We start from the raw sequence: 10,297 nt of genomic DNA, 5'->3' as shown, positions 1-10,297 counted from the left end.
TGGACGGTCTGCTACTGGCTCTAGATCCTCCTCTCTCTCCTGGGCTGGTGCTGCGGCCCTCTCTCGACCTCGAGGTCAGCGTCTACCCCAAGCTGGGGCTCTGTCTGCAGGCTTGGATGCATCACCCCCGGCTGCGCCACCTCGCGAGCGAGCCATTCTGCGAAATAGTGAAACAAGTGAGATTTCAAGGAGCCAATAAGACACACTGCACGAAAGTGAAACAAAAGAGGAAATCTTCCTAAAGACATCTTGTAGCTTCCTGAAGATAAGTTACGGACGTTTCCGCACTGATCTGTAGGACTCTACGAGACGTTAGCTCTGTACAAGTGAGACCGATGAACCTGGGCTCTGATACCAACTTGTCACGACCCAATTTCTCGAATCATGATGGCACCTACTATACCCTACCAGTAGAAACTAGCAGAAACAATAAACTAAACAAGGACAACAAGGCAGAGGAAAACCAAAATAAATATATACAGAAATCCCTCCCAGAACCTGGAAATCACTAGTACAGAGCTATCTAATAAAGATTACAAGTCCCAAAAGTGGACCACAACAGAGCGTGTCTCAAAAGCAACAAGACTAGTTAAACCAAAAGGAGGCAGAACAAACCCAAAATGCCAAGTGCTCGCCCTCTTCTCTGAGTCACAACTACAAAAAAAGGCTGGAACTACTCACCGCTGATAACTGGTACTGGGACCCACATCATGAAATAAATGCAAAACGTAGCATGAGTACCAACACAACAGGTACTCAGTAGGCATCATAGGCCGACTGAGCAAAAGGGTAAAAACAATATGAAAGGATAGAATCTAGACACAAAGAGGTTAAAGCGGATACAAAAAGAAAACACACGAGGATACAAGAAATAAACTAAGTACAACTAAATTAAACCTAACTGGACCCCCATAAGCCCAAAAGGTACACTCGTGCGCAAGTTCAAATAAGCTCGACAGGTACACAGAACAGCTAAGTTTATTGAGAAAGAAGAAAATTGGGCTCCCAGCCCAAAGTAACTAAGATAATCCATCAGACTCCACCCAGCCAGCAGTACACTCCCATCCCAGCTAGAAAGAGTGACCCCAGGGGGCACCCAACCAAACAGTCCACTCCCAGCACAGCTAGAAAGAGGGACTCATGAGTGAGGTAGATATCGCGAGTCGTCCTACCATGCAGTCAGCTCCCAGCCCAGCTAGAAAGAGCGACCCAGGGACACCCAGCCAGCAGCACTCACCCAGCCCAGCTAGAAAGAGAGGCTCGAGGGTGATCGTCGATATCACCGAGTCTACCCAACCAACGATATGTTCCCAGCCCAGCTAGAAAGAACGACCCGGAGGGTGATGGTATCTCCAATAGGATCCAATTCAACAAAAATCACCATGGAACACCGTCCACTTTAAGAATCACATAAAAGGCTCCAAGCCTATACTATCTCAATCTCGCGCCTCTAGCTATGCACCGGACCTTCGAGAATGCGTCGGAACCGCAGAATGAGAGAGAGAAGATATATAAGTACAACAAGCTGTGATAACGGCTAATCTAAGGCTCAAACTATCAGACTCAAGTCTGCTACTCCAGTCTACAAAGAGCTAAGTCATCTGAAAGATGTCTGCAGAAAGTCAAGGCTATCTAGCCCACACGGGTCATAAGTCTAAGACAATGCTTGCCTAACCTAGACTAAGGACATCATGCTTACGGTTAAGGATGAACAAGGCATGCAACACATAGCATACAAGCATACAAATAGCATTTAGCACATAAGCATGCAACTCTACTAAACCGATTAACATGATACTACACCCGAATATGGCCAATCGATCCTAACATGAGGTATCTAATCAAAGTAAGGTACTAAACTGGTACCTACCCCCAATTCATTCTAATCGACATGCTTTTACACAATTAAGCTCAATCTAAAAGAAATGACGTCGTAGCCTACCTTAAGGCTGACCGCGAGCGCTCCAAATCACTTTACCAGAGTTTTTCCTTCCCGAATAACCCTTTAACGCTGTCACTCTATCAAATATAGGATCACAACGTTAGTACTATCATTTAGATACCAAAATCACAACAAACGAAGACGGGTCAATTTTGGAGTAACAACGAAAATCATGGGACCCGCACCTAACTATCTGAAATTGACTCCGTCAAGAGACCCTAAATAGAACCCCGAACTTGTGTTCCAAAATGGAACACAATTCAATGCTCAAAACACAGCAAAAACCAACAAGCAATAAAACCACACTTTAATCAACTTAAAAGAAAACAACAACAGTCTAAACTTGGAATTAACGAGAATCAAAAAGTTCCCAGCACTCCTTGAACACTCTACGAGGTAGCCACGATAATTCCCAACATGTGGGACTTTGAATTACCCAAACCCAGCTAAAATGAGTGAGATATGACCAAAACAAGAATGCTAAAAACAAAGGCTCGAAAAAGGTACAACAGTCAGGTTAATCACGAAATTATCTCGAACTACGTGCAACCGATAACTTCCAAACACTCTACAGCAAACCCACCGAGAATATGAAGCTCCCGCACTTCGAATCACCTAAATCGATTGAGAGATGAGAGAGATGAGGGTTTTAAGTTTGGAAAAGTTAATTGATATATCTGCATTTATAGCATATATTTCTGCAATTTTTTTCCAAAACATAAAAACTTTGACGGGGTGCTTCGAACTCGTTCGAAACCCCGTGCACGCAAACGATATATGCAACCATACCAAATTTGATATTCCAAATTCAATGGTGCAGTCAAAATTTTTGTACGAGGTCATCTTGACAAAAAGTGGGTCCCACACCTAAATGTCATTTTAAGTCAAAACCCACAAAAAGGCTTGAAAAAATATCGAAAATCTCAGGACACAAAAGAAGGGTCAATCTAGACCAAATTTGACATTTCGAAGCTAACCGCACTGATGAAATTCTCATCCGAACGCATTTACTCAGAATGTTGACTAAAGTCAAAATTAGGCTTAAACTTAAAGTTAAAATACCTAATCGCACCAACTCACACTAAAAACCTCGGGAGTCATGCCGACCATGCTACTAGCCCAAAATGATCCTTTCGGAGCTGATGGATTCATCAAAATTAGATTCTGATGTCATCTTCTTGAACTTTTGATCAAAATGATTGTTCAAGGTTCATAAGCTCCAAAAACACTAAAATTCGCACAAAAGCCAAACGAACGACCAGGTGACCAAACTGTCACTCCCAACAAGTCATAAATGACTTGGGGTCGCTACAAAAATGCTCTAAACGATACACAGAAGGCAAAACACATAAATGACCGAAAGGGTCATTACAATTTCCTGCCACGTGTCAACTGCAATTCACATTCTCTTAATGGCTGCCACGTGGCAGCAATTGGAAATTTGATATTTGATCAGCCGCCTTTTCCATATATAGAGATATCTTATTTTATTCACTTTAATCCATTAAGTTGCCTGCTTGATTTCCTTCTTCAACCTTCCATCTTTAATACGTTTTAGCTCCGAATTTCTTTTTTTTTCCACCAATTTAATCGTACAAATAAAATATATTATTTAGCATAATACATAAAATTTATTCTCAAAAAGGACAAATATAAATAATAAATGTGAGGCAAATAATGATTAAAAATATGTATTTTGGCCTCACATCAGTGGGTATTAAGATTCTTCATCTTAGACGTGTGTAAAGACCATATTAATCGTATCCAGTTGATGGAAACACATTTCAGTATCGATTTCTATTCCTTTACTATGTCTAGCTAATGCCCCAATTCTTGGGCTGTGATTATGCGAATACGGGTTGAATTTACTGCTGGGTATTGCTAATTGATTGTTTATTCGTTGTTTAAAGGGGATTTCATTCAGTGGTTGTGTTTAAATTTAATGGGGTTGTAGTTGTAAATACAATTTTAACATTGTGTTTTTGGCTTGCTCGAGAGAGGTGTCGTAAAATCAAAACTACTGAATCGATGGTGTGTGGCTATTGAGTTGTCGTGGGTTCAACTCGAGAGAGTGAGTCCTGAACCCTCTCCCACGCATTCAGCTCGAGAGAGTGAATGGACTAAGGTGAAGGTTGTGCTTCATGCCGTTTATTGGTGTTCGAGAAAAACCAATTTGATTTGGGGTAAATTGTTCGAGAGAAAGTTTACCCCTACTATAGTCTAGCTTAGTTACCAATTTACAGCGATTTACTATCAATAGCAATTACCCGGTTGTTCACCTTAGCCCATAATCCTATCACATCCCAAGAATCTCGTATCCATACTTGTATTTTCATTTTTGGTTATCGTTTTAGTTGATAATTGATTACAAAATCCCCTTCTTGATATTTGACACTTGTGTCACCCCAAACTTGAATTATGTTTTTATTCGTAAATATTTTTAGCTATGATTGACTTGATCATATTTATGCTTTTCTATTGATTTTTGAGTACGAACCACTCCCTTGGGACTCGACCCCAACTCACTAGTTGGGTTATAGTACTACTCACGATTGTTGGCACTTGAACTGGAAGTAGTGTCTTGATACGTGAAATCAATACCGTAGGAAATATCTTTGGATTAGCTTTCCAACACCGTCGAGTTTTCTCAATTTGGAGTTTGTATGAGGGAGATATGCGCATTAGAAGTCGGGTTGTCTAGATAAGGAAAGTCTAAACCAGATTTTTAAGGGGTATTTTGGTCTTTTCCATACCCAATTGATTTAATTCGTTTTTAGTGAATTAATTAGGGTTAAAACTGAATTGGTTCAGTTTGCACAATTGAAAATTCACGCTAGGGTTTTAGAGAGAAGAACTCAAGAGAGAAGAGAAGAGAAAAGTCAAGATTTGTCGTCTTCGTGAGGAATTGATTACGGATTTCGTCAGGGATTTGATCCTACAAGGTATGTGAGACTTTTATAATGTCGGGTTGGTTCACCCAAGTGCCAAACATATTTATTTTAGCGTGAATTCGTTCTAAAAGGACTGGAAATTTGAATGTTCTTGATGTGTGTTCTTGAATTGCTTTCGTTCTTGAATTTCAGTTGAGATTGAGGAGTTTCTTGTGATTATAGTGTTGATTCCTTGAGTTGTTTGAGTTAGATTCTTGTGTATGTGTTTTGGGTATCTGAATCTTAAGAGAATTTGAGAAAAAAGATCGAGTTTAGTTGAACTAAGATCAGAAAATGAGTTGAAAAGTTCATCGGGTTTGCCTGGGATAGGCTGGTGCGGCGTGCCCCTGATGCGCCAGAGAGGTTGGGGCAGCACTCCAGCAGTGTGCCCAAAATGAGTCTCTGAACTTTGGGGATGGCGCAGCGCGCCAGCAACACGCCAGGGTCGTCCACCGCAACCCGTTTTTCGTCGTTTAGCCTGTTTGAGTCCTTCTAAAGTGTACTAACACTTCCTATCGATTCTAACTACTCTAAATGACTTCTAAACATCTAGAAATCATCCAGAAACATGAATCATAACCTTGAATCAATAAATTCAAATTCAAGGAAAGTTAAGAGCCAAGTCTAGAAAGTTCATAGAGTCTTTTCAAGAAGTCTTTTGCAAATGTTTTAAACTTGTTTTAAGACTTGAGTTTGAGTTGAGTAAAAGTAACAAATGAAGTTCTTTACTTCTAAAGAGTATATGGGGACTAAGTATTCCCAAATGAGCAAGTGTTTTCACATTTTAAACAAAGAAAGGAAACGCCGATTTCCAAGAGAGCCTTTGAGCTAGGTTTTGAGTAATTATCTCAAACCACCGAAAGAGTTTTGTTTTTAAACATATGAGCTGAGATATTTTGGGAGTAGTATTGAACATCGATACGGGGACGAGTTCATAATAACTCATGTCTCTATAAACCATGTAGCCAACGTGGGTAGAAAGGGTCATACTTTTTAGATGATTCCTTAATACTTTTTAGCATAGACTAGTGTATCCACTTAGTTGAGGCGTTCTATATCCCGGCAAGTTATAGGACAGTTTTGACAGCGTGGGCGAGACGATGTATCATCACATAACTCATAGTGATGATTGTCGGTTAGAGAAACTCCCACAAAGTTATTTACTTTGTTATATATGTATATTAAGTTGTTACTTACTGTTTAATATGCTTTTTATAAACTGCACCTTTACTGTTGTTTATTTCTGCATTGAATTAAGTATCCATGAGGCGAGTAAAGGTGAGGTAAGTGTTTCTTTCAGAATTTAGTTCAAGTTTATGCCATGTTTAGTTTTCCCCTCGCATGCTCGTACATTCAATATATCGATGCAATTTGGCCTGCATCTTTTTATGATGCAGATACAGGTAACCAGGATCAGCATCTAGCGCAACATTGATTCTAGTTGAGCTCCAGATCAGTTGTTGGTGAGCCTATTTGCTTTCAGAGGATCCTTTTTATTGCTTTCAGTATTTTGGTTCATTAGGATATCGTGGGTCTTGTCCCGACATCCATCTCAGTTTTAGAGGCTTCATAGATAGATAGTCAGTTAGTCATTTGTCTTTACCTTGTTATTGGCTTATGTTCAGATTTGAGTTGCCACTTTGGCTAAGTTAAATGTTTATTTCTAAAACATTATGAGTTTAGTTTGAGACAGTTGATTATCTTGCATTTGAGTTCTTTTCTTAATGCTTAAAGTCTTCCACTGAGTAAGTAAGTTAGACCAAGTGTTCGCATGGGGCCAGTAATGATTCTTGAGTGCCAGTCCTCTCAGGGTGTAGGCTCGGGGAGTGACAACCTCGTTGATCCAGTCGAGCACTCAGAGTCAATTGGTTGGTGAGCCTCATTTCTTTTCGGAGGACCCCTTTTTACATTGCTTTCAGTATTTCAGTTGTTAGGATGATCGGGGTTTTGTCCCGACATTCCTCATTATTTTAGAGGCTTCATAGACGGATAGTTATAGTTCACTAGTCTTTCCATTTTCAGTTGTTTACGTTCAGACATTGAGTTGCCATTTTGGCTAGTCGAATGTTCTTTTAAGACCTTCCAAGTTATTGCATGAGTTATCTTTTGAGGTTGTTTCTTATTATTTAAGTCTTCCGCTACAAGTTAAGTCAGGCCAAGGGTTTGCTTGGTGCCAGCAATGGTTCTTGAGTGCCAGTCCCGCCCAGGGTGTAGGCTGGGGGCGTGACAAAGAACCTAAAGATCAAATCGATCAAATTTAAATTTAGAATGTATTTTTTTCATAATCGTGCACCCATCTTACCAAAATGCTGAATACACCTCCGAATAGCTTGGGAGTAATTCCTAAGTAGCAAGTTTAGACTATTTTGGGGAGCCATTTTGATCCTGTCCACAGCGCCTTGAAATCTTTCTTTTGTTTATGAAATTAGATGTTATCACCGCTTAAGTAATTAAATCAGGTCCATGACAAAAAAGGAAAGGAAAGAATGACCTAATTAAAATCAAATATGAATCACACGTACTTGTAACAAGTGAATAATTTTACTTAATTGACAATATTTTTACGTTTGAACATGCGCGCTACAATAATATCCTTCACATATGATTAGTTGAACGACATTAAATACCTGTGGGGTGGATATTCCATATTTGGTTTGGGGTTATCAAATTTTGAGTTCGGTAATTCAGTAATTGGTAGTTAAAATAGATATCAAATATCAAAACTTTAAATTTCGGTAATCGGTAAATTAAATTTCGGTGTGATATAGTATTCGGTGATACCGTTTTGAAGTTGTAGTTGATTGTATTATAAAGTTAATACTATTTCTCCAATCATTTTTTTTATGAGGAGACACGATATAATAGAAGATCAATAAGTAAGTAAACATCAAAAAAAGAAATAAATTGATACAACTAAAATACATATATTTGAGTTGTTTATGTCTATTCTCTAACTTATTCTTTGGACTTGTACTAGTGAGTAATGGACATGTTGACATATGACATTCATTAATTAAATAATTTGGTATTCAAAAAATACAAAATATCAAATGGTACTAATTAATGTCTCATACCAAACCCAAATTCGAATATCATAATTCTAAAATTTTACTCCCGAATACTAAATTATCACATACCAAATAACAAAAATTCAGTTCAATTTGATAATTCGATTTTCGATATTTCATATTCGACCCTACCTACGAGTTGGTCATTTTTATAAGACTGTCATCATCAAATAATATAAATAATAATAAACCATGCAATTTTATATAACAAGTGAAATTTTAGTAACCCAAAAACTAATAGTAGTACATATTAACTATATGTTATATAGTTCTTTGTGTTAATTTATATGACCAACTTTCCTTTTTAATCCGTCCTAAAAAAGAATGACACATTTTTATATTTAATAACAATTTAATTTTAAATGTCTATTTTACTCTTAATGAAATGATTTACAATCGCACAAACCTATATAATTAATTATTTTAAACCACAACTTTTTCTTTTAACATTGTATCAAATTGATTAAACTACATCAAATAAATTGGGTTGGATAGGAGTAATAAGATAGTGCATATTAAAATTCATGATATTACACCATGAGTATATACAAATTAGATACTCAACAACCACCTCAACTTTATAAGGAAGCAAATAACACTAAGTGATAGATCAATTTATAAGGTTGTTCTTCTCTCTTTTATGGACTAGGAGAAGTAGCTAAAATTGTGATAAGAAGTTGTTGAAAGGTAGATTCATCACAAGGAAGAAGGATTCTATTTCTATTATGAAAACCATACTCTTCTGCAGCCTTATCAAGCATGTGTTGGAACAATGGATTCTTCAAGTAAGATGTAGGAACAACAAACCTTGTCATTTCATTGCCTACATACACCACAAAGTGCCCTTTTGGAGCTCTTCTTTTATTAGCTTCAACTTCTACTCTCTTTTGCATTCCCAATAAGGAAAAAATGAATAAATTTGATAGTAAATTATTAGTCAAGGATAGGAGGAATTAATAAAGAGATAATGAGATGTATATATAGAGAAAGTTGAGAAATGTGCCCATAATGTTGTACTAGAAGATAAGGTAATAAGTACATACAAGTGAAGGAATGAAGCCAAAACGTGGAGTACTTATCGATCTAGTTGTTAATGACCATGCAAAGTTGATTGAGTACTGAGAAGAAAGGGAAAGAATAGAGTGGGGTGGAGTCTAGGTTTGCTAGAGTTTAGTGGTGATGGAAGAAAAACTATTGCCATACCATTCAACAGTATTAGGGGTGTCAAAAATGAACCCAAACATAGGTAATTCGTTCAAACTGCTCAGAATTTTAAGGGTTGAACTCAAAATAATTTGAATTGGGTTCAATCTGAACTCATTCAAACCTGATCCATTTTAAGAGAATTCTCAATTGAGCCCAATTCAATCTCCAATTTAAACCCGTTTTAAAACTCTTTACTAAGATATGTTCTTATATTAAAGGTATGAATTATTATCTATTTAACATCTTTTAGGATTTATCTATCCATTTGTTACTTTTTTAAAAAAAATTTGAGCTGAAATTTGAATTGTGATTTTAAAATTTAAATATCACTATGTCAAAACAATGGAAAAATTACTTAAATACACAACACTTCTTTACCTATTCTCAATATTTCCCTACTCTTTTACTAAAATACAAAAATTCCTTATTTCCCCCCAATTCAACTTAACCGGATACTTTATTAGTTTAAGTATCCGCCCATTATTAATTAAAGTATCCGCGTTGCTATATTATGTATTCGCCCGTTAATTAAGTATCTGTGCTGCTAACAACTTAATAATTTAAGTATCCACCCGTTATTAATTAAAGTATCCGCTATGCTATATTATACATCCGCCCGTTAATTAAGTATCCGTGCTGCTAACAACTTAATAATTTAAGTATCCGCCCGTTATTAATTAAAGTATCTGCGCTGCTATATTAAGTATCCACACTGCTATATTATGTATCCGAAAAACACTAAAAAAAGGGATGTTTGGTAATTAATGAAAGAGTAGGGAAAGGAAGTAATTTCTTTCTTATACTATGTCATTTGCCTAATTTTTACTAAAATAATTGGGATTAATCGGGTCAAGATCCAACCCGTGTTTAGCCCATTTGAGCCCAAAGTAAACTTGGGCGGGTCAAGACCCAACCCGATTTCTATTTCAACCCATTTTAATATCTCCAATTTCAACCCAACCCACCCATTTGACACCCCTAAACAGTATTATATATTAGGCGGAACCCATCAACAACCCCTTAAAGTTGACACCAATTTTCACTTAGACACCTCAAGTAGATTTTGTTCATTTTAAACACCTCAAGTTGGGCCCCGCTATGTCATTTTGACCCTTTTCGGACAATCAGTTGAAATTACAAAGTGTGTGTAA

At 37.2% G+C, this 10,297-nt stretch overlaps 1 pseudogene; it reads right to left on the bottom strand.

Moving 5' to 3' along the window:
• LOC125845900 (uncharacterized) overlaps positions 1-8,833 on the bottom strand; it is a 16,251-nt pseudogene extending 7,418 nt beyond the window's left edge.
• Positions 8,834-10,297: the final 1,464 nt, after the last annotated feature.

Source organism: Solanum stenotomum, chromosome 11, assembly GCF_019186545.1.
Source record: "Solanum stenotomum isolate F172 chromosome 11, ASM1918654v1, whole genome shotgun sequence".
In the NCBI taxonomy this organism is placed as follows: domain Eukaryota; kingdom Viridiplantae; phylum Streptophyta; class Magnoliopsida; order Solanales; family Solanaceae; genus Solanum; species Solanum stenotomum.
Note: the sequence above shows the minus strand (reverse complement) of the source record. Positions and strands in the feature narration are given on the sequence as shown.